The sequence below is a fragment of the Zosterops lateralis genome, assembly GCF_965231275.1.
Source record: "Zosterops lateralis genome assembly, chromosome: 14".
Classification (NCBI taxonomy): Eukaryota; Metazoa; Chordata; class Aves; order Passeriformes; family Zosteropidae; genus Zosterops; species Zosterops lateralis.
Genome location: NC_139774.1, coordinates 3236310 through 3260907, shown reverse-complemented (window position 1 = coordinate 3260907; position 24598 = coordinate 3236310). Strand labels below are relative to the sequence as shown.

The window sequence follows — 24598 nt, the reverse complement described above, 5'->3', positions numbered from 1 at the left end:
TTGTCCTGCATGGATGGACATGGGAAAGCCAGCTGGTGTGGACGGGCACGCTCTGTGAGGTTATGTATCCCCATCCTTATTCCAGGTGGGGGCAGGATCACAGGAGACAGGAAGGAGACGGCTTGGAGGCATTCATATTCCTGGTGGGATCTCAAGAAACATCCCTAAAGCATCCACAATCCCTGAGGATACAGCTGGGGGAATGCACATCCCCTTCCTCCAACACGCCGGGGATGCGGCACCTTCTCCACGGCATAAAATGGAGCAGGATGTGGAGGGAAGAAGGGCTTTGAACAGTCAATTTCCATCGCTGAAAGCTGACAAGTTTAAAACAGCTAATGTGCCCCGCAAGATGAGGCCTTGGGAGATTTACAGCTCTCCTCGGCTGACTGCTCCCATACGGTGTGTGTGTCAGCCAGGGAGCCTTTTAAAGAACCAAGATAGAGCTGCAGCGGGGCCGCATTGCCCACCAAATGGATGGCAGGGAGAGAGGAGAGGAAGGAGAGAGGTTGCTCTGTGTGTTTTTTTCCCATCAGGCAGGTGCTGAGCTCATGTCCCCTCCTGCAGCCACCACCATGGAGTTACTCCAGGTCAAGGTTGTAGCAGACCTCTTGGAGCAAAGTTTGCCTAAGCTGGTGCAGGAGGAGGTTTGTAAAATTGACTGGGACCTGTCAGGAGCCCACTGGGGTGGGTGTCAGCAGACGAGGAGGTGGCACTGTCTCTCAGGGATTGTTCTATGGTGCCCATGGGCTGAGGAGGCCTGGGGATGGGCAAGAGCCAGCCTGAGCCCTCTGCTGCAGACTGGTGCTGGACTGGTTGGGATGGTGGGGAGCAGCCTCCTGGGTGGGTCCAGTGAGAATGCTGGGTTTTAGCAGGATGCCAGCTCGGATCAGCATCCCTTGGAGAGCTCACACAACGTTCAGGAGCAACTAAGTTTGCTGCTAAGTCCCTTAGTGTTGCTGCCTGACAGCTTTCTGTGCCACATCAAAGCCCAGCTGGGATGCTGGGTGCTCCCCAGGGCAGCAGGATCCTCACTCTGACCTCTCTGTCCCTCTGAGCCCTCTGCTGCAGCCAGCAGCTCTGTGTGCATGAGCTGACCCGTGACCAGCACTGAGTTGTGTGGGGTGTCAGCTGGCCAGGACTGTGGCTAGGGGCCCTCGGGCACATGGGGCGTCACGGGACCTGCTGCCCATCCCCAACATTCTTGTGGTGCAGGCAACGTGGGAGCTGTGTCCAGTGCCCCCCTCTGCCTGCCCTGCCTGCCAGGGACACCAGCATGGGGTGTCAGCAGGCAATTCACCTTCCTCAGGGTCACCAGGAGCACTGTGCTGGAGTCAGCATGTCCTGAGAGCATCTCTGCTCCACGCAAAGGCAGGGCCCTGGCTGGGATGGCAGTGATCCCCATTTCCCAGGCTGGGCAGGCTGCTGCTCTGTGACCCCCACACCTGCTGGACTACAGTGCTTACACCAGTCCCTCTGCTCTCCACAGCCCAGCTTGGGCCTTTGTGCATGGAGCAAAGCTGCAGTCACCTGAGCAGGCTGCTACTGCACCCGAGGATGGTGAAGCTTGAGACTGGCAGGGCCAGAGATCCTCAATCCACTAAACCCAGACCAAACCATCCAGGCAGAGCATTTTTTGCCTCTATTTCCTGCTCTGTCAGCCAGAGGGTCAGTCCTGCTGAGGGGCCTGGGAATGAGGGAGCTGGCACACTTGTCTCTGCATGATGCTTCCTGCAGACACCTCTGAGCTGTGGGCACCCAGGATTGCTACTGGGCTGGAAGTTTGGGTAAGGAGACCTTCTCACAGCCTGAGGGTGGTTTTCCTGTGTTCCCAACCCCTCAAAAGCAGAGCTCACTTCCCTGCCTTGGCTGGATGATGGACAAAGATCCAGTGTGACCTGGCCCTGTTGGGGCTGGAAAAAACTCTCCAGGCTGGTTTGGAGCTCAGTGGCAGCAGCAGGGGCTGCCAGCTGTGATATTCAGGTGCTGGAGTGGCAGAGCAGCTGTGGCTGCCCTGGGATAGGAGCTGCCAGCCAGGCTGGGGGAAGCACCACTCTATGCTGCCCACTGGCATCCTCATCCCACTGAGGGGAAACAAGACAGGAGAGTCTCGTGCAGGATGTTCAGCAGTGGGGCATCTGGAAATGCTCTCCATTGTTTCTGCCTGTCCTGCTGCCCAGCTTTGCTGCCCCAGAGACCAGGTGACCCCCAGCTCCTCTGGACTGGGAGGAATTTTCCATCCTAGCATCTCAGTGATGCTGCTCCTGGCAGTGGGGCTGGGGAGTGAGGGAGCTGGGGAGTGACCACCCTCAGTGCTGTGGTACTGCCTGGCCTCGATGCACCAGGAGATGGAGAAGCAGCCCTACCCTGACACCAGCACCTGGCATGTCCTTGGCTCTTGATGCAGAAGTTCCTGATGCAGAAGAGTGGAATGAGATGGATCCACCAGGAAGGACAAAGCTATTGGGTCCCCTCTGTTCCTCTCCCTCAGAGCAGCAGCCACAGTGATGGACCCTGAACAACACCCGGGCCAGTTTCCAGCCCTGACACTGGGGAGAGGAAACACCCTCACTGTTGTGAGATGTTTGAGTGTGCCTCCTCTGACCCCCCTGCCCTCCTGGGAGCACAGGGCTCTTTGCCCACCTGGGGGAAGGACCAGCTGCTCTCTGCTCCTGGCTGCGCCCTGTGCTGAGCCCTATGCTGGCCGCTGGCAGCAGAGCCAGTGCGGTGCTGGGGATGGGGATGGCTCTGGGACACCCAGCCGAGGGTTCAGGGACACACATCCCACCCTCCGCCTGGCCCAGGGAGCGGTCCCACGGCTCTGCCCAGGGCACTGCCCAGGTTGCCCAGGTGCCCGCTCTCCCGGGGAGGTGCTCAGCACGGCCCGGCTCCGGGGCCGGCGGGGAGAAGCCTCCTCTTATCTCCTGTCCCTTTGTGCAAACACACGAGCGCTCCTGGAGCCGCCGTGTGCTGCCGCCAGCCGGAAAGCCGCAAAGGCGGGGAGGTTGCCCAGCTTCTGTCTCCTTCCCAGCAGGTGTGGCTGGCCCTGCCAGGCAGATGGCTCCGCGCCTGGCAGAGACGGGCGCCGGCGCCAGGAGCAGCTGGCTCCATCCGAGCCCGGGCCAAGAGCGGAGCTGCTGAGCAGCGCGGGGAGCTCACGGGAGGCGGGCGAGGCGGTGACCTCCCTTGCCAGGCTCGGGCTGTGCCCGGCTCCTCTGGGCTCTGCACTCAACGTGAGGTGTGCTGGCAGCTCCTGCATCCCACGGGGACCCAGGGAGAGCTGTTGGCATCCAGCAGTGCCCTGGAGGGGACAGGTGCCCCTTGGGGACAAGCCCAGAGCCCAGGGCTGATGCAGGAACCTCCAGGACACCTTTGCTCCAGTTGGATCTGCCAGTGAGACAATGGGGCCTTTCCTGCATCCTGGAGCAGCTGGGGCTTGGAGCTGAAGAACTCTGGGGTGGCCTGCTCTGAGCCATCAGCCCCATCCCAGTTTTGCTCCTTGCTGCCTGGGCTAATGATCTGCTGGGCAATCCACAGAGCGGTTGGAAACCCTGTTAGAGCCTGGCCAGGCACTACCTTGTTATTTCTCTCCAGCCAAGTGGGGGAAACAGCCCTTTTTCATCCACTGACAGTCACTGTGCTGTTGTGCAGCTCCTGGCGCAGCAGGACAGGCTGAACCAACCCTCAAAAATCAGAATGGAGACAAGAAAATGCTGCTCCCCCCTCCAAGCTGTTCTCTGCTGCAGAAGGGGAGCAGCCCATGGGTTGTTTTTTTTTTTTCATGATGGCAGCAATAAGGGAACTGCAGAGGCTCTTGTGCTGTGCTGGCCAGCCTTGCCCATGAGGGATCAGCACAGCGGCCTCACACTGCACAGTGCAGTCTCATTTTCTGTGCAGTTATTAATTCCTGTTTGCCTGGCTCCGAGTGGAGGCAGAGAGCAAAAACAAATGAAATCCACCAGGACTGACGGCCCAGGAGCTCAGTGCAGGTCCTGAGCCTGGCATTAAGGGCTGGGAGAAGCAGTTCCTGGGACCTGACTTCCCAAGGGGCAGAGGAGAGGTGGAGGGGAGATGGTCCATGGGAGCCAAGCCTCGGGGCAGGCTGCTCCCATCATCCAGGCTCCTCCATCCTCATCTTGCAGCCGGCGCTGGAAGTGGAAGTTTTGAAGTCATGCACGGAGCTGTTTGCTTGGTATTTCCTGCCCCCGAGAACAGGAAGCAGCAGCGAAGCCCAGGAGGGAGCTGCTCTTGGGAGAATTCCAGCCTGACACATTTTGATCCCTGCCTGCAGGAAAGGGGGAAAGCTCCATGCTCTTTCCCTGTGTCCCGTGCTGAGAGCTGATGGGCCCAGGCTGAGGCCAGCTTGGATGTAGATTGCACAGAAACGTAGCAGTTTGAACGATTTTCCATTTCCCTCTCCCTTGTACCACTCTGACCTGGTCCTTGTTTGCTCAGGCTCCAGAACAAGCAGGGAGACTCTGGCTGGCGAGCTGCAGTGTGAGAAATGTCTGCAATGATGGATGTGTGTCCACCCCGCTGTCCCAGGGCTGTCCAGCTCTCCAGGGACTGTCCTCTTGGCCCCATTAGCTGCAGGTCCACTCTTATCTCTCCTCCCTGGCCAGATCTGGAGCAGCATCTCATCACCCTCACAAACCCTCTCCTGTTTTTGAGGACTGGGTCCATGCTGGGAACCCCCAGCTCTGAACAGAGGCTCCCTCAGTCCACCAGGGCTTGAGTGCACAGCCTGAGGTTGTCCCCTGCCCTGTGTCACCTGGATCAGCAAGGTCTCTGCCACAGGACCGTGTCCCCTCTGCAGTGCTGCTGGTCATGGGCAGGGGAAGGGCCTGTTGGGCTGGTGCCTGGTGGCAGGCGAGGGCTCTGTCATGGCAGGAGTTTCTCCCATCAGGACTGCCAGCGTCTGTTGCTGGCAGATCATGGCAGCAGTCTCCGAGGAACGTGAACAGCACATTATTAACAATCTTTTAAAGAGCTGCCAGTGTGTCCTGGGTCCCTGTTTATTTCTGCATATGGCCTGTCCCCTGCTGAATGCAGCATTCATAGGAGGTGTCATCTCAGCTTAAGGGGGTCTATTACTTACCCCAATCAAACTCCTGCAGTAGGTGATTCCTCCTCTGGCCAAGGACAAAATCTCACAGAAGGAGGGAGTTTATCCTCCCTTTAAATCATCCCTGCTTTTGTTTTCCTCCTCCTGTGGGATGCATTTTTGCAGAGTGGATGTTGGATCAAGGGTGTCCAAGCTGGAACACAATTGGTCCCTGGATCTGCTCCCAAATCATGATCTGCATGGATGCTGGGGCTGCTCCTGTGGCACTGCCTTGCCTGTGCCCTGCCATGGAGAAATCTGGGGATGCACTGGCTGGGGAGGACGTGGCTGGGGTGCAGGGACATGCCCAGAGAGAGATGCCATTCAGGGCCAAGGTGGCTGGCACAGAGAGGGCAGGTGAAGCTGGAGAAGCCTAGAGAAGAGGAGGCTGAGGTCAGACCTCACCGGAGGCTGCAGCTCCTCCCAAGGGGCAGCTCCAATCTCTGCTCCCTGGGACCGGGGACAGGACCTGAGGGAATGACTGGAGCTGTGCCAGGGGGATTTAGGTTGGTTATCAGGAAAAGGTTCTTCCCTCAGAGGGTGGTAGGGCACTGGACAGGCTCCCCAGGGAATGGTCACAGCCCCAAGGCTGCCAGAGCTCAAGAAGCATTTGAACAATGCTCTCAGGTACAGGGTGGGATTGTTGGGGTGTCTTTGCAGTGCCAGGAGTTCAACTTGATCCTGGTGGGTTCCTTCCAGCTCAGGATATTCCATGATTCTGGGCTTCCATCCTCAGCCTAGCACAGGTGCACCCCAGTGGCTGTGCCCACCTGCAGGGCACTCCAGACCCTGCCTGAAGGATGCTGAGCTTGCTGTGCAAAAAGCAGTGATTCCATTCTGTGGTCACAGAGGCACCAGCTGGGACCCAGACCAAGAGCTCAGGGTCTCCTGGCCTCTCTCACTTTGCAATGTCAACACCAGCCATGGGACAGAACAGCCCAGAGCAGCCTTGCTCAGCATGTGGAAGTTGCAGGGGTGTGTTTGGCCAGATCCTCCAAGGCTGGGTTGTGTGGGTTTATGATGTGTTTCAGAGGTGCTGGAGTCCCCACCCCAGAGGTGCTCCCTTCCACGGGTCCTGCTGACAGGACACAAGGTGGTTTCTCTGGGCAGACATGAACCAGCTGCTGTCTGGGGCTGCTGGGCTGCCTGGTGCTGCCCTGTGTCTGAATACAGCCAGGTGACCCCTGACAGACCAGGCTGGGATGTTGGGAGAGTCAGCACCTGGGACACCTCTTTGGAGCACACCTGCACGGATTTACACAAGGCCCTGAATCCTTCTGCTGCTCCTCCAGGGTGTCTGCCCAGGGGTTCTCCTGCTTCCCTGTCATTGCTACAGGAACCCATGGCCACGCAGCTGAAAATCACAGACCATCCAGCTGAGGGTCCACCTGGAAAAACATGTCCTAGGTGAAGGACAGACCAACACTGAAGCAATAAGAAGTCCCTGGCTGGTCTGGGCAGCATCATACAGTGCCTGGCACAGACTTGCAGCATCAGCAGTGGAGGCAGCAGCACACACTAACCCTGATCAATCCATGAGAAGGGGAGTTAGACAGGATTGTCCCTAATTTTATTTTATTTTTTTTTTTTTTTTTTTTTTTTTAAGTGGCAGATCTGGGTCTGGATTCTGGGCACCTGCACAGGACAAGACCTGGGCAGGGTCAGCAGTGGCAGGCGCTGGGGTCACTCTTAGGGGGTGTGAGCAGAGGGTTTTCTGCAGGGCAGTGCCAGCCCCTCCGGGACCCGCCGGGACCGGCAGCCGGAGCCTTTCCGGCCATGCGCGATTTCCAGGAGCAGCAGTCGCCTGGGCAACTGTGAGTGCGGAGCCCGGCGAGCCATCAGCACAGGAGCCATTGTGCTCCTCCAGGGAATGATTCCCAGCCCTTTTCCCGGGTCACGGCGCTCCCTGGGTCACCCCATTTCACCAGCCCAGAGGTGGGCAGCGCATGGCCTTGCTGGGGGTTCCCTGAGTGTCCAAATCACCCCTCCAGGGTGGGATGATGGGTGAGGGAGACCACAACCCTCCAGCAAGGAAAAGCTGCCAAATGCCAAATGAACTGGGAGTCAAGGTGGTGGCCTAAAACCAGCACTAAGCACAGGAGATGAGCCCAGTTCCCAAACCCTCCCTCCTGACCCTACACAGACAGCAGGCCAGGTTTCCCTCTGCACTACTACTTGTAGTAACCATGGGTGTGTGTGCATGTAGGTGTGTGTGTGCCTGCCCAGGGCAGCAAACTCTCCCCATCTCACTGCATTTCTGCGTCCTTGTCTCTGTTTTGCTGTTGCTGCTCCCTGCCTGACACCTGCGTGCCCTGGACGAGCTGCTGCCTTGCTAATGAGCTGCAGCATCTCACTCAGGGTCCTGCTCACCGTCGGAGCACAGGGACTCTCCAGGCTCATGTGTTTAGCTCAGCCCCACGGTTTCAATCCCTGCCAAGAGAAATGGAAGAATCTGGTGCAGCCAGGCCTGGAAAAAACAGCAAGGACAGTCTCTGGTTAACCCTTGCCATGCTGCTCCTCTGTCCTGCCTTCCCACGCAGAGGGAACCCTCAGGCCTCACACCCCTCCTTCCCACACCCCAACCCATCTGCATTTCCCTACCTCTGGGGGAAAAGCAGCTTTTCTCGTGAGATTGCCCAGAATATGCAAGGAGTGACTATTCCCACGGCACTTGAATGCGTGCCCCCTTTGATCGCGGGAGGGCAAAGGGCACAGATCTGGGAAAACAAAATCACTAAAAAAAAAAAAAAAAAAAAAAAAAAAGGGAAAGAGAAAACAGAGAGAGGGAAAAAAAAAATAAAGCAATTCAGGCAGGAGCTTTCCTCAACCTCTATAAAATACAGTTCACGTTTCCTGCGAGCCTGGGGCGCAGATCACATTCGACGTGAGGTGCTTTACCCAGCCCTGGTGTAAATTCCGGGGCCTCGCATCTGCATGGCGTGATGGGGAAAAGCTTAAGAGGGGCCCGGGGAGCTGCAGAGGAGGCGGCTGAGCCTATCTGGCTACCGCAGGGGCTGTCGATGCACAGACATTCCAAGGCTATTTGTGAAGGTGAAATGGTCTGTAAAGATTCCAGGACACCATGTGGCAGGATGGTTAGCAGGGCTTCTCCTCCGGTGTTTGCACAGCGCTGCCGGGCTGGAGGGAGGCTGTGTGCGCAGAATGCCTCGCGGTGATTAGAGCATCTGCAAATTTCAGCTTAATACGCGGCATAATGAGACACGGAATATTATTAGCCTGCAGCCATCCCCCCGCCCCAGCGGCGATCTGCAGCTCGAGCTGGTTTCACCTTCTCGGCGCGGAGCCCCGGGGAGGATCCTCACCCCGAGCCCGCGGGCAGCTCCCCGGCCCCGCGGGGCCCACTCCGGCGGCAGCCACGGAGGATTTGCACTTTGGCTTATGCAAAATGAGGCTGTGCGGTCCTCCCCTCTGGCTGTTCACACCAGCCCCTGCTGCACGGGCTTCTTCTGCATCACCCTGAGCCACAGTCAGCCCGCACAGGAGTAGCTTCAGCTCCCCATCCCAAAGCTTGGTTCACCTTCCCAGGCTGTGAGAGCCGATCTGGTGTGTGCCCCCCGCCAGGAAAAGAGGTGCTGGGAGGGCTCAGGTAGTGCCCAGGCTGCACAAGGAGCCGTGGCAGTGCTGGGAGCCAAGAGCATGATTTTCTTTGACCAGGAGTGACACGCGCATGGGGTGAGCCTTGGTAAGAAGGGGTGTGTGGGGATGCTGGGCCTGCTGGCAGTGGGTGTGCACACAGATCCATGCCAGCTCCCAGCTCTTCTCTCCATCCCACCACCTGGCAGGACCCTGAAACCTCAGCTCACACAGGTCCTGCTGCACTGCCTAATGCCTCTTGTTTTCTGGCAGCCAGGAATGTCCCAAATATTGCCACCCTGAGATGGAGAGAGCTGCTGGGCAGTGGCAGAAGGTGCCTGGTGCAGTGGGGGCTGACATGAGGGGGTTGGTGGGGTCGTGTGCTTTGTGTGAACCTCAGGGAAATCCCTGGTGTGGGTCTGCATTCAGACAGGAGCACCCAGTGACTGCCCCGAGCCTTGGGGCAGCACCAGCCGTGGCCTGGGGTCATGGTGAGAAGGGTGGGGCTGTGGGGGGTGTGTGGGGAGCACGGGGTGGGCAACCCATGTGCCTGCATGGATGAATGGTGAATGCATGGATGTGTGTTTTCACATGTACTGAGGTGCACTGGATGTGTGTCTGTGTGCTTGTGTGCGTGTGTAAACTGTGTGCAGGTACGTTGTACCCTGGAATAGACCCTCTGTGTGTGTCTGTGTGTGTATGTGTGTTCACAGGCTGTGTGACAGTTACTGTACCTTGACAGGGACAGTGCATGGACCTGTACAGGCTGCAGGCAGGTGTGACAGGATATGTGTGTGTGTTCACAAGCTGTGTGACAGTGACTGTGCCTGGATTAGGGATAGTGCACAGACCTGTGCAGGCTGCAGGCAGGTATGACAGGATATGTGTGGGGTGTGTGGTGTGTTCACAGGCTGTGTGACAGTGACTGTGCCTGGGTTAGGGACAGTGCATGGACCTGTGCAGGCTGCAGGCAGGTGACAGGATATGTGTGGGGTGTGTGTGTGCTCAGGCTCGCATCACATGCAGACAGACACCAGGTCCAGCCCCTGCTCCATGGAGTCGCTGGCACCAGGGACATGCATGAGGCACAGGAGGTCACGTCCCTGGAGCTGCTTCCTCTTTCCTGGCAGTGACAGCACAGGACAGCGCTGGCTCTGCCGCCCCAGGGCTCCCCCCACACAGCCTCTCCCTCCACCCCGTGCTGACCCTCACGGCTGTGTGACCTTGTCACTGCCACCAAGTTTTGCCTGGGCTGTTTTTCAGTGATATCAGCTCCCCTGCCTGCTTCAAAGCTGGCGTTTGCTGCCCTAGGTGTGACAGTGACATCTACAGCCAGGGGCTTCCCTCTCTCTGAGATGCGTGGAGCCACCTGAATCCCTGTCCCTCACGCTCAGCTTCTACCCTGATGTGGGTGGATTTTATAAAGCAAAGTCCAGGGAAGGCAGCACCACAGCAAAGCTGTTCTGGACTGTTAAACTAACACTAACTGCCACCATGGTTAATCTGTACCAAGGTCGAATTCACAAATTGGCAGGTTAGCTTCCAGACTGAAATTAGATCATCAATTAATTAAATCATCACTTTGATACAGAAAGAAAACTGGACAGGACCCAGTCCTCGTAAATCCTGTGTAAGCTTCTGAGAAGGTGGCTCTGTATTTTATTTGGAAGAATTTGAGTGGAGAAATTCAGATCCATAGTGTGATAGTGAGAACAACTTATCACCCACTGCCTAAGCTGTATCCCCTGAGCTGAGCTGGGCACTGCTGTGTCCGTCATCTGTCCATCCCCAGCAGACGTTACAGCTCAGCATTAACCTCTGCTTCAATAACCAGGGGTTTGAGCCTTCCCATATACCAGAATTGACTGATGACTATTTCCAGTTTCTTAGGACTTTGAAACCCAAACCCTACTTTAATTTTATGAGTAATTTTATGGGACAATCTTTAGGGTTGTGGAAGCTGGAAACTTCTCCTTCAGGTCCCTTGACCTTATGGCTGCTCATCTACCCATGCAGGAGCCCCTCTCCACTTTCATCTAATCACCCTTGAATTCAGAGCTATAAAAAGGATGGGCTGTCTCCCAGCTAATAAAAATAGGAAAAAAGGGAGAGGCAAAGCCAAAGATAAGGGTGTCGTGAGCCCTCCCCTCCTGCAGTCTTTGGAAGGTCCTGGAGCAGGGACTGGTGTCTGAATCAGCAGGCAGATGGTGAAGTCCTTCAGGCACAGAGCTTCTGGCTGCCCAGGGTGCATGGGCTCACACAGCCTGCTCACTGCCAGGTGGGACGGGATGCAGAGCTCTCTCCCAGGTGGGACGGGATGCAGAGCTCACTGCCAGGTGGGATGAGGGGCAGAGCTCTCTCCCAGGTGGGACGGGATGCAGAGCTCACTGCCAGGTGGGATGAGGGGCAGAGCTCTCTCCCAGGTGGGACGGGATGCAGAGCTCACTGCCAGGCGGGATGGGATGCAGAGCTCTCTCCCAGGTGGGACGGGATGCAGAGCTCACTGCCAGGTGGGATGGGGTGCAGAGCTCTCTCCCAGGTGGGATGGGATGCAGAGCTCACTCCCAGGTGGGATGGGATGCAGAGCTCACTCCCAGGTGGGATGGGGTACAGAGCTCATTCGAAGGTGAGATGGGGTGCAGAGCTCACTGCCAGGTGGGATGGGATGCAGAGCTCACTCCCAGGTGGGATGGGGTGCAGAGCTTGCAGGGTGGAGTGGGTGGTGCAGGGCTCCTCAGTCAGGGGGCAGCTTAATGGGGTTGTCATCACTATGGGCTACATGTGGGCTAAAGGAAGACCGGGCTCCTGAATTCCCAAGCTCCAGCTTTTCTGGGGTCTTGGGGCCTCCTCCCATGCAGTTAAGAGTGTGTGTCCATGTGTTTCTCCATGTGCCTGGAAGGAGAGGACACTGACCTGGGAGAAAATGCAGATATGCTGCAAATGGAAGCAGGGCAAGTCTTGGCTCCGCCGTAAGGAAGGTTTAATCTGTTTAATCTGTTCCTCATCTTCTAGAACTGATGTCCACATCAGGGTGACTCAATTCAGTGACAGGTGCAGGATTACAGCATGGGGGCTTGTCCCCCTCAGCAGGCATCAGAACCTGGCACAGGCACCTCTGGGTCTTGCTTGTTCCCAGATAATCAGTTTCAGCATGATTTCCCCATCTCTGGCATCTATGAGCAAACATGGACTGCATTCCTCAGTCTTTGCTCATCCTTTTCAGTTGACTCTGGCATTACATCCACTGACAAGTCACATCCACTGGCAACTTCTCCTCCACCTGCCCAAGAAGGACCCTAAAAATGCAAATGCTCCCTCTGCCCCAAATCTTCTCTCCACAGAGGGGCCCGGCAACGTCTCTGACAACAACCAGCAACGTGTCATTTGTTTTTATTACTCTAGGAGGGCAAGCTGCTGTGCGTGACCAAGGAAACCGAGAGCGGGCTGCCCTTGTGAACTTGCCGAGTGCCTGATGGAGATCAGGAGGAGAAGAGAGCTGGGGGAGTAGGAAAAACATTACTTCTCTCCTGCTTGTTGGCCGAGGCAAGATTGATTGACCGTATTGGCGATAGCATAGCACGCGTCAAGGTAAGCATGGAATTGTGGTGAGCACTAGAAAACCACCAGCCGTGGGGATGAACTTAATGTGAGGGAAGAAATATGGGCTGGGCGCAGGTTTTGTGTTGAGCTGGGGAGCAGTGTGGCTCCCTGCAGCGGGGAAAGGAGAGGAGATGAGTCTGACATGGAGCACAGAGGCGTGTGATGGTACTGGCTGGTCACTTGAGAGAGCAGGGTTGGCCTCATTCTGCCTCCCTTTTAATGTCTCCAGCATTTATAGCCAGTGCTAGAGAGAAAAGGACACTTCTAGGATGCAATTCACCTCCTCAAATCAGCCAAGAGGTGTGTCCAGAGGTTACTTCACAGGTGGAGGCTTCCTCCCTTGCCAGCTGAAGCCCTGCCCAGAAGATGAGATGCTCCCAGGCAAAGGGCAGGCCTAGGAAAGGACCTGAAGAACAGGGGGGTGGCTGGAGGCACATTAGGGATGGTGATGGGAAATGGGAGAACACCACGGTACTGTCTCAAAGCCTGAGCAAGTGGCTGGGGGTGGCCATGGTCACAGGGTGCCAGCTGGAGGGATAGCAGAGGAAGAATCAAGGTAAGGGGTTGTGAAAAGGAGCTGGAGGTGGTTTATGGTAACATGAAGTCGGTTTGGTACCAACAGTTCAGTTGTGCATGACAGGGATGGCTCCAGTGCTGTTTCCCACTCACAGATATTCAAACCAGAGCCATTTCCATGAAAGACACAGAAATTATTTTTTGGATAATTTTTTTCTTTAGAAAGTCTCAAAAATCTGCCTCACAATTCACCCAAATTTGATGCTTTCAGCCTTCAATTCCCCAAAACTGAGGGGAAAACCATTCAGTTTAAGGGGGAAGGTTAATGCAGCAGCATTTCCCTGCTGCTGACCTCCACCGTCTGAATTTCACCACATCCGAGACCGAGCGCACAGCAAGGCAGCGGCTCAGGAAGAAGCTGGGATGTTAAGGAGGCCAAGGGCACCTGAGTGCTGGGAGGGAGGCCGGGCTGGGAGCTCCCTGCCGGGGCGAGGGGCGGCGTGAGCGGGGCCGGGGACCCTCCGCCTGCCTGCGCGCTGCCGGCCCCGCAGCTTCCTCTGGCAACGCCTTGCGCAGGCTATTTTTATACTGTGTGAAAAAAGCGAGTCCTTCTGCGAGCTGAGGGAATGCGGCGTGGAGAGGGAAAGTGAATTAGTGAAGGTCACAGGCGGAACGTCGCTCTGCGCGCGGAGAGCTGCAGGGGATGGCGCGGCCTGGGAGACGGGCCGGGCCGGGGGGAAAATGGTTGTGGAGCAGCTCCACGCTCCACCTCAGCCTTCCCGGGGAACATCCCGGCGCCGTGGCCCTGCCAGCACGGGGGAAGAGCTGGCTGAGCGCTCCTGCTCCTGCGCCGCTCGCGGGTGTTGGAGCATCAGCCGCTGCACGGGCTGGAACCGGGCTTTACACACGGCATGAACAGTAATGATCGCACTCTCCCGCTCAATCACAGCAGCCGGGCTGGGAGTGCAAGCCGCTCTTGTCCGCAGCAGCAAAAGCCTCGTACGAGGGAGAGCACAAACAGCTCCCAAAGGCGAGAAGGAGCCTTTTCCCCTGCTGGAATCACGAGGGGAGCAGTGCCCAGCACCACGGCCCCAGGACGTGGCCAAAATCCGCAGCCATTTCTGTGCCATCCCTCTCCCCACGCTCTTCCCGCTCCCTCCAGAGCAGCGGGTTTCCTGAGATCAGCGGGGAGAGGTGAACGCTGGGGATGCTCTGCCTGCACATCCCTCCCGGCAAACGGGAATTCGGGATCTGGACCGCGCTCGGGCTTCCCTCGCTCGGTTCAGCCAAGTGAAAAGTTGGCCATGGTGCTCCTCCCCTCGGCGCGGGGCTCGGAGCAGGGATGGGAGCCCGGGAAAGGGGAGGTGCGGGTATCCCGCCGCCAACGCCGCCGGCGGCTCCGGCCCGCAGCGCATCGCGCCAGGTACCGCGGGGAGCTCCCGGCAGCCTCCCGCTTCGGGGGGACGCTGGAGGCACAGTTCCCATCACTTTCCCATCTCGGAGCAGATTTATGAGCCTCCCAAAAGCTCTCCTGCAGCCCTCCAGGAAGGCTGGGGCTGGGGGCTGGCGAGGGGGGGGCTGTTTGCAGGGAATTGTGAATCTACTTTCTTACACGGCTGCGTACCACTGTGCAACGGTAATCCCCTGAGCAGGGTGAAACGGAGGCCTAGCTACCATGACCTCCTCTGTAGGTTTCCATGGATACCATGTACTATAAATAAAAAAAGGAATTTCAAACCAGTTTTCAATCCTGCTTAGTGGGAATAGGAAACCTCTTTTGAATTTAGTTTCCTATCTCACCTTACGGGGGTTATTTTGCAGCCTGTTTGAAACAAATAATTACCCCTTCAGCCAGGAAATTACCACCAATCTTACCTATTTACTTCCAAACACTCGGCTAATTAGCACATTGGGGAGAGCTGCCTATTTGCACGCTGGAGATAGGAGGCTTAGTGTCTTTATTTTGGTGATGCTGGGAGAAAGGACGCGGGGCCAAGGGTCAGCGAGGGGCGTCAGAGCCCTCCGAAAAAAAAAAAAATAATAAAGAGAGCAGGAGAGCTGTAAAACTCCAAACGCCGAGATGCCGTGTGAATTAGCGTGCGAGAAGCCCCGGCAAAAAAGGGAATATTACATCTGCATCCTTTTCCAATGAATCAGAGTCATGCTGCAGATTTTGTCTGGCATACTGGGTCTCTGGAGGATAGAAAATAATTTGGTCGCAGCAGTGGGAGGTGTGTGTGCGTGGAGAAGGGAGTTGCTTTCCAACAGCCTGCTGTGGTGAGAACATGCCTGACACTTCATTCCTTTCCAGTTAATGCAGCGAGGCCGGGAGGAAACTTAACCCTCTAATTGCTAAAGTGTACCGGGGACTCGGGAAAGTCCCTGGAAAGCAAACGGGGCTCCCGGGGTCGGTGTCCCCCGGCCCGGCACCGCTGGCAGACAGCTGAGGGATTTGCCCAAATGGCGTGTGGTGGGGGCAGGGGAAATGCTAATTCGAAACAGGCGCTGGCGAGCGGGGCCGGAGGACAGAGAGGTTGTGTTTGTCAGACCCCTGGGCTGGCAGTGGGCCGGCCGAGGCCAGCCCGTCACAATGCTGGGTGTGAGCCAGGCGCACACGCGGTGCCTCACTGGGGGTCTCCTGCCTGGAGTTCCCCGATGGTTCTGCTGCCCCAGCTCGGCGCTGCCGCTCCGTCATCCCAACTGAAAACCCCAGTGCTTTCCATTTTTCTTCCATCACCACACCCGTGCTATGTCCCCCCAGCTCCCTGCAGGGCTCCTGCTGCTGTGGCCGCCCAGCACAGCCCTCACGGCAGGGGTGACCCACAACTTCCACCGGAGGGAGGGAGGGAGGGCAGGTGAAGGATCCGTGAGCACAGGCTGGGCAGCCCCATCTGCTGCAGCCCCACCCATCTGAGCCTGCCGGGGTCTGCTCCTCGCTGCTGTCCCTCGGTGGCTCTGGGAGGCTGTTCCATGTGTGAACCAGCTACCAGGAGTGCCCTGTCCCTTCGCCTAGCTCACCCCAGCAAGGGTCTCCCACAAAGCACAGGACTGGGACTGAGGGAGGATAAGCTCTCCACAGCTGGAAAGGAGAAGGAAGAGGAGGAGGAGGGATGCACAAAGCATCTAGGGCTCAGCCAGAGCCTCATGTGCAATAGGGGTAAGCTCAGCTCAAAGCTTGTCCATAATGTTTAATAGCACAGGATGATCACGGGCATCTGACTCGGAGCCTGTTCGCTGCTGCCCTCCTAAAGCTCCTCATTAGCATTTCCAGGACATTGATGTTGTGCTCGGATATACGGGAAGGCACTCATAAGTTACAGAGCAGCAATACATCAACGTTAGAGAAGGGCCCATTTAAGCTCGATATCAGAGGCTGGGTTTTTCTGGAGTCAGGTGTCTCGTTCCCATTGAAATTCAACAGGAGTTGGAGTCTGCTCCCAGGGCTTCTCTGAAAGTCCCAGACTTAATTAGTATTTATCTTAATTAGGGGGATGTTACCTGCTCTGGGAACCTCATGCTATCTGCTGTATTCATCCCCACAGCATCCTGGGAAAGGGCTCCCAGCCCTTTTTGCAGTGGGGGACTGAGACACATGGTGGCTGCTGCTGCCAGCCTGACGCTCAGCACGGAGCAGGAAACATCTTCTGGGGGGCTGAGAAGGTCACAGCACTGCCCCTCTCCCTCTCTGGGTCCTGTTCTCTTGGGAGACCAGGTGGGAACATGCAGGAGACCAGAGGGAGGTGGCTTGACGGGGTGCAGCAGGAGGATGCTGAGCCCCCTCCGCCTGCCTGGGCCTCGGGGAGCATTTTCAGGGGGACCTGGGTGGACACAGAGGTGGCCCAGCCCTGGCAGTGCTCTGGAGCACCGCTGCTCGTTCACCATCTTCAGGCCAGGCCACAAATCGCAGGGTGGAGGATGGGAGGGTGGGGAAAGAAAAAAATCAGTGCACTTTTTTTTTTTTCCCTAAAAAAAAAAAAAAAAAAAAAAAAAAAAAAAAAAAAAAAAAAAAAAACAACGACCCAACGTTACCGGCTTGGGAAGAGCTTAGAAACCTGATCTGGTCCGAGCCATAAACAGCCAAGAAGGACAAGCCATGGGGCTCTCTTGGCAAGCAGAATCTCACCCACACCCTCCTGCAGAGGCGGGGAGAGGCAAACGAGTCCAAACAGCTCCGAGGTCCTCTTGGCATGGACTTTCCAAGGGCAGAGAAGATGAAATCTGAGCCCCTGCTGCCCGCCCTCGGCCCCTGCTGCTCCGCGGGGCTGGAAGGATGGGGTTCCCCACCACGGTATCCCTGTCCTCCCCTCCTGCCTGGCATGAGGGATGGGGTTAGGATTCCCAGCTGGGCTGGCAGCTTCAGGGAAGGGGTTTGGAACAGGAACAAGCCAGCTGTCCCCTGGTAGAGCCATCAAACACGGTGACCTTCCCCGGGGTGCTCCAGTGGGTGGGATGCGGGGCCTCGGGGGCTGCTGGTGACACACAACGGGGACCTCGGGGGGGCAGTGGGGACCTCCAGGGATGTCCTGGGGATGCTCAGGGGATGCAGATGCAGCATGACCCAGGGATTAGGGCAGTGGGTGCCGACAGGAAGAAAGAGAGGACGAACATCTCCCTCCTCCCACTGGGAAAGCTGCCTCCAGGCAGAGCTGTGAGCCCAGGCAGGCTGTGCTGGCAGATATCTCCAGGGGATCAGTCTTGCCCACGGGGCTTTGGGCCAAGGGCTTTGTGGAGGAGATGGTGAAAGGCAGCAGGAAGCTCGAGGCTGGCCCACAGAGCGTACTGGGCATGGCACAGGCAGTGCTGGTGTCTGGACAGAGGCAGGAGAAAAGGGACTCCAGAGAAGGGCAGGGGTGGGATGAGCCCTCTGCAAACATCCACCAACAGTGGCACAAGGAGCAGGGAGCAGGTCTGCTGGGAGCAGGGACAGCAGGAGCCTGAGAGCTGCCACAATGCTGGCAGCTGCCAGGTGTGTCAGCCTGTAGCTGACCTTAGGGACAATTTTGGTGGTCTGGTGACCAGTGACTCTACCCATGGGTCAGGGAAGATGTCTGAGCTGGGCCTGGCTGCCGTGGTGCTGAGCATTCAGCTGCTCATCAGGAGCTCAGGGAAGGGACAGGATGGGACATCTCTTGCCCCAGTGGACCTGTGGTCAAGTCTTTCTCCAGCTCTCCTCCATTAACTGCATATCCTGGAGAGCAGGAATGGTTTTCCAGATTTGCTTGTAAATTGTAGGGCTGGAGTTTAAGAAGGGGTTGGGGTGGAAATGTCTCCTGAAGGGAACAAATGCAGCTTCATGATGAAGAGAAAGGAGGAATTAGTCACTGGGGGTGAATTATCCCAAAATGCAAAATATTGCAGAAATTCCTTCATTGACCAATTGGTTCAAGACTTTGAATGGTTGTATCTCCCTTCTCCACTCTGTTTTTTTCACTCACCCAGGAGAAAAATGGCAAAAGTTTCATAAGGGAAGGGAAGCTGTCAGGAACTAAGGGTTGATGTTGAATGGCCTGATGAAAATTCCTGGAAATGTTAACATAGCAGAGCTTCAATTAGGAGCCATCTCCTCACAAATAACATGGAAAGCTGTGCAAAGAGCATTCCTCCCAGGTCCCGGGGACACAGGAATACAACAGGTGGTGCTGAATTTAATACTTCCATTAAACAACCTCCTTTATTCAGCCAGGAGAAATGTGGTGGCTGGAAAGATGGACGACTCCAGTGTTTCATTCTGCTTCATGCAGAGTTCCCATTACCTCGCTCGATATTTTATGGAAGGCTCGCCGGGCTGAGCCTGTAGGCTTCGAAATCATCGACAATGTGCTAATGTAAAGTTGCCTGAGCTTATGGAAGATTTTGAAGGCCTGGATTCCATGTGTTGAGACTGGCACCATATCAGAGGAACAGCTGAGTATATGGAGCAAGGAAGCTACGTGTAAGTTATCCAGCAAGGAGAGAATCTGCCTGGGGCTGCAATCCTGGGTGCTATGATGGGGAGGGGAGGCAACGGTCCCGGCTGGTCCTTCCTCACCATGCAGACAGGCTGGGGCTTTGCTCCACACGAGAAGCTTTATCCTGCTGGTGGACACTGCCCTGGGCAGCTTTGTCCTGTTTATTGGCAGAGCTGGGGCTGTCTGGAGCCTGGGATGGGGTTTGCTGTGGGGGGAAGCAGGATCCTGTGTCTTCCCTCTGCTGTGGGGCAGTGTTTTGGCTGCCATCACAAGTGCCAGCCTGCAGAAGTGGCTCTGGGGTCACAGGGCAAGGGACAGGATATTTAGAAAATTTAATTTAAGCTTGGCAAGCACTTCCTTCTCAATAAGGTGATCTCTTCTCTAGGGTGGCCAGGAGAAAGGAACTCCTGCCCAGAGGAGCTGCCTGCCCTGCTCAGAGGGAAAGATACCAGGCCAGTGCCTTCAGCCACCACCTGGAAACCCCTTGGAGGCGGTGCTGAAGGGATGAAATTTCCTTACCAGTTCCCAAGCTGCTCTGACAAAATCCCAGGAATACCCAGGTCTGCAGCGAGGTCCTGCCCCACCACCAGAGATTTCATTCACCCATGTGGAGTAGAAATAATTGTCCCTCAGCTACCCAGGCTCACTGCCTGCCCCACTGCAGGAGGCACTAAAGCAGGAACAGCCAGGGCAGAGGCCAAAACAGCTCTTGGATCTTGGTGGTGTCAGGAAGAGTTGGAACAATCCAGGCTCCCATCATGAGTGGTGCTGGGTCACCAGGATAGGCAAGGAAGTCACCATTTCTAAAGGCACATATGAGGCAGTGGTGGCCTGGGAAGGGAGGAGTGGGTCTGCAGGCAGGGAGACGAGTTTTGTGACAGTGAATTTTGAACTCTTGCAAACACCACAAGCCCACCTGAACTGGTTTTCCCAGGAACTCTGTAAGACTCTATGGCACCATGACCAGCACAACACTGCTTCTGGGGACAAGGTGAAGCCTTTGTCTTTCCTGGGTGAGTGAACAAGCTGAAGAGTTTAGGTACAGCCACCAGCATCCTTCCTTCTGGAGCAGGTCACCCTGGCCACCAAGGCAGGCTGCTCCTTCTCGAGAGCACTTTGTGGAATGAGTTTTCCCACTGGCCCAACGCAGTTGGGCTAAAAGAGCTGCCTCACTCATCTGAGCTCTTTGGGAAGGCTCTTGGGCTGGGGCTTTTGCTGTCCTTAGAAGGGGCCACCAGGATGTGTGAGTGGAAGTGAGAAATGAGATTTCCCGGGTATAATCCTCCTACATGAAGCTCAGTGGCATCTGTGAAAAGGCTCGTGTGCACCAAGGCGATCCACGTGAGGGAGCACGGGGAGATGGCTGGAGTCAGACCATGTCCTGTTAACTTGCTCAGAACTTGTGAGGGTCAGGTCAGTGGGGTGTCCAGGCTGGTCAGAGAGAGAGGCACTGTGGGCCTGGATCACACAGCTGAGCTCAGCTCAGGGCAGATGGTGTCACAAACAGAGGCAGAGCCACTCTCTGTTCTGGGAGCTCCTGAATTGGCTGCCACCTCCCAGGAATTGGGTTATCTTGTGGCAACCCAATGAGGACCTCTGCTCCAGAGCCCAGCAGTGACCAGAAAGGTGAATAAAAAGAAGAGACTTCATGGGAGAGACTGCAGAGAAGGATGTCAGGAGCCTCCCAAAGGCGTTAGGCAGGCAGGGGGTGTCACCATGACCTCGCTGGGAGCGCTGTGGGCAGGGCTGCACATCCCACCTCACAAATGACAGTCACAGGCACGGATCTGGGGGAGGGCTGGGAAAATAGCTCCAAGACTGGCACACCCTGGGGCTCTTATATGCACAAGCTTGGGCCCATTTGGCTTACAAAGCTCTGGAAGTCCTAACTCCAGCTGGTTGTTCTGGGGTGACAGGAGCCAAAGGCTTCCTCCAGGGTCTGGGGAAGTCAGCTGGACTTTGTTTGTCTGAATGTTCTGACCTGCAGTGACATGGGCTGGTTAAAACCTGACAAGAGATGCTCTGAAGTAGGAAATTCCTGCCTGCATCAGACCAGGGAGGTGTTTCCAGCTCCATGCTGTGGGTCAGCATTGTGCTGCCTGTGTTTCCTTAGGCATCTGTTAACAAGCCACTGCTAAACAGTGCTAATCCTCCTGCTGCAAAAGCCCAGGTCTGAGTGTTTGCTGCAGCAGGATAATGTCCCCAGCTGGAATAGTGTGTTTGGAGCCCATGCAATGGCCTGCTTAAATTCACGTGAGACTTGAGGGGTCTTGGCAAAGGAGCAACCTAAATCAAATTAGGAGGACAAGGGGATGTTCCCTTGGGCCACTGCCTTGGAGTGAGCCCACAGGACTTGAAACAATGATGTTTCCTTTGCCATGGAACAGCAGAAACAGGTAATCCAGATTAGTTGGTAAGTGCCTCCAGGAGGTAGGATTAGCAAAGGGAAGAGCCTGCAGCCCTCGCTGGCAGAATCTCAACAGCAAAAGGGTGTGGCCATAACGGTGCCTGTGCGAGTGTCTGTCTGGTCTTAGAGGGAAAATCACAGGAATGACCATGAGAAACTCTCCAAGGGCCACAGAAGGAATGCTCATGTGTATAGGAAATGTCTGTGAGTCTGCACCACCTTGGCTCTCACTCCAAACACCGTGATTAAAGCAGGCAGCTTACTAATTTTGGTGTTGTTTTGGCATGAAGCATTTGCTGCCTCAGTAGATGTTTGAATTCCCACAGACAACATGAGCAATAAAACGGTATTTCGTACGTCAGGTTTGTTTTCACTTCAGAGAATGGGTCAGAAATGGAAATTTCTGTTTGAAGATGTTTGAATTCCCAGTTATTTGGATCCTACATAAGTCAGAAATTATGATGAGCTTTCAGAGGCAGAGCTTCTGCCCTTTATGGGAGTAGATTGGCTCTGCACAACACCAGCGCTCAGCAGCTCAGGGTACCTGTTTTGACTCTATCCTTGGTTTAAATTGGTATCTGACCATACCTTGTTCCTCTTCTCTCCCTGGGGCTTCTTTCCTGTCTGCTCACCTGGAGAGCTCATGGAGACTGGGTGATGCCAGACCCAAAGGAAATGAACCTGTGCACCAGCTAACCCCTGATCCTGGGATGAACATGGCATCCCTCAGTGGAAAACACCCCCTGGACACAGGGAGCAGTGTTAGAGACTGGATCTGTGCTATTTTCTCCAAAAACACAAAGCTCTGGAACATTGATCTGCTTGTACTGAAATCATTGTTGCTTTTGAAGTAGCTCTACTGGAGGCAATGTTTGTGCCTCCAGGGCCTCCAAAAACTAGAGGAGGCAGCAAAAAATCAATGGGGGTTTGGTGGAGAAGGTTTCTGAGCTGCCTTTCCCAGGGCTCTTGGCTGTTGATAGGAGTGTTTGGGGTGCCACATACCCTGGTGAGGCGTGGGCACTTTGCCTCCATCAAAGGCAATACAGGGCTTGGGGAGCAGAAATAGAGGCCACAAGGTGTGAGAGTCAGTTTTCCCCTCACAGGAAGGAGGTGAACAGTCTGACTCCTGATTGCTTTAGGCAGAATAACCAAAAGGAGTGGGGGTCACTGTAGGTCAGCAGTGTTTGGATGGGAGCTGTGTGCATGTTGGGGAACTGAGCAAATGGGGGAACCTCAGAATCAGGTGTCTTTGTTTGAAGATGCAGGTGTTTGAGCAATACACCCACCCAGGGCTGCACAGAGATCACCCCCCCCATCCTAATGCCCCTCCTTGACCATCAAGTGGTCAGGGATTGCAAAGTGCTAGTCCAGTCCTTCCCAAAGGGATGAGCTGCTGCAGGATCCTCTCTGATACATCCCTTCCCTGCCCCTTCCCCCCAGGCACAGCACTGGGGCAGCCCTCAGAGGCTGATGGAGAACCAGAGCATGTGCAAACCTGCTCTGTGCCCTTCCCAGACAGTGTGATTTGGAGTGGGACCTAACCCCAGCCATCATCTCTGCCTGGGAAAAAGGGAGTTTGTTTCTGCCTTAGCTCACTGCAGTATCTCCTGCTGGCAGACTTTCCAATTAAGGAGCCAAGTGGGAGTCAGAGAGACCCCAGGGTGGATTTTCACACTCACTCTGTATTTATATGTAAACCTGGATGCAGGGCTGAGCTGCTGAGAGTGGGAGCAGGAGCACCGAGGGGGAGAGGCCAGCCTGGAGAACAGAGGTCTTTGCAGCTCTCATTGGCAGTGTGTGGGGGACAGAGCTAAGAGAGAAGCAAAGTCTGTCTCGTCTCTCCCACTGCTTCAGCTCATGGGCTCTTCCCAGACCCTGCTTGTGTCTCCCAGAATGGCACTTGAGCATCTTGGAATGATGGAGATGGCAAGATTCCCCCTGGTGACAGATTTGAGCATCCCTCTGTGCCCCAGTAGCCACCTGGAGCACACAGAGCGTGGAGGTGCATGGCCTGGCTCAGGTGGGTTTTGGGGACTGGCCCTGCATGCTGCTACTCTTGTCTTTGGCATTGCAGTGCCCCAGAGCTGAGCCTCGGGTGTCTCTGCTGTACCCTGACACTGACGGTGCTTCTGGCCCCACAGAGGGGCCAGCAGAAGCTGACCAGCAAGGGAAGCAGGGGAAACATGGGCAGGGGAAGATGGCACAGCTGGAGGGCACATGGACCACAGCCATGGGGCAGGGATGCCCCAGGCAAGGGTGGAACACCTTCCCTCCCAGCCTTCCCCATTCTCTGCTCCCTTCCGTTTCCATTGGGTGGGACCCTTTCAAACTGCCAAAAACCACTGGCCTTCCTCTCTATTTAAAAAAATAAAATTAATGAAGGCAAACAGATGTGAAGTTAAAACCTGGAGGGAACAGTTCCTCCCTGGCCAAAAAGGATCAAAGCATTGCCCCTGTGGGAAGCCCGTGTGTGAGTACCCACCATTCAGGGGGGTGAGTGTCCCCAAAGACGCAGCTCCACATTGAACCCTTCTGGTCACCAGGGCCCCTTTGCCAGGCTCACACAAGGGCTGTTTTCCAGGTGCTGCTGCTGAGCTTTAAGGTGTGATTATGGCTGCACAAACAGTTCCACTGGCTCAGCTGCTCCCTCCCCTCCTTCTCTTTGTCTGGGAAAAGCCATGTCTCTCCAGCTAGTTTTTGCTGGCATCCGAGTTGGATGACAACTGCTGGAGATCAAAACACGGCGTTGGTGGGTTGGTCACTGTACTGACAAGGTTTTGGTCAGCTGCCTGGGGGCTGAGTTAAGCCAGGTACTTAGTTAAGCTTGGTTTAGCTGGTTTGCTAAGCAAAGCACCTCTTGGGTGGGAACAAGGACATGCAGGCTCAGCACTTGGTTTCCAGCTCCTTGTTTTTTTGCATCAGGGGAGTGTTTGCTACCTGGCCATGCTGTTCCTGACTGGAATAGGGGTAACAGGATTTCCTAGCTTGGCAGGTGTGCTGGAAAGATAAATTCAGCAATTTTTGGAGGGTATCGCAAGACTCCAGCTTTACTGCAAGCCACAGCATTTCTCATCCACACCACTGAACTGCAGCTACCTCTCATGAACAGGCAGAGCAGGAGGAGACACCTGCAGGGTGGCTGAGACACCCAGGAGAAGATGAGCAGCATAGAGAATGTGAGCAGGAATTGCTCACTCTCCCTCCCAGCTGAGGAGCAGGGGCATGAGGCAAAGGCAGTGAGTTGAAGCAGATGGATGGAAGCAATTTTTCAAGGAACGTGCTGTGGTGATGTGGAACTCCTTAATAAAGGGCATCAAAGCATTAGTGTGGATGCAAGATCATGGAAAAGGAGCCCATGGAAAAGCAGGCACTCTGCAAACAGCATCTGGATCAGGAAGACCAGAGGGAGGCTGGGAAAGTGCTGTGGGA

At 55.7% G+C, this 24598-nt stretch overlaps 1 long non-coding RNA gene across 1 annotated transcript; it reads left to right on the top strand.

Annotated features, from left to right (window-relative positions):
- Nucleotides 1-8574: 8574 nt before the first annotated feature.
- Nucleotides 8575-19264, top strand: LOC310915274. Its single transcript, XR_014591156.1, has 4 exons — nt 8575-8807; nt 12101-12286; nt 18494-18746; nt 19148-19264. It is a non-coding gene; the product is annotated as an uncharacterized lncRNA (long non-coding RNA).
- Nucleotides 19265-24598: the final 5334 nt, after the last annotated feature.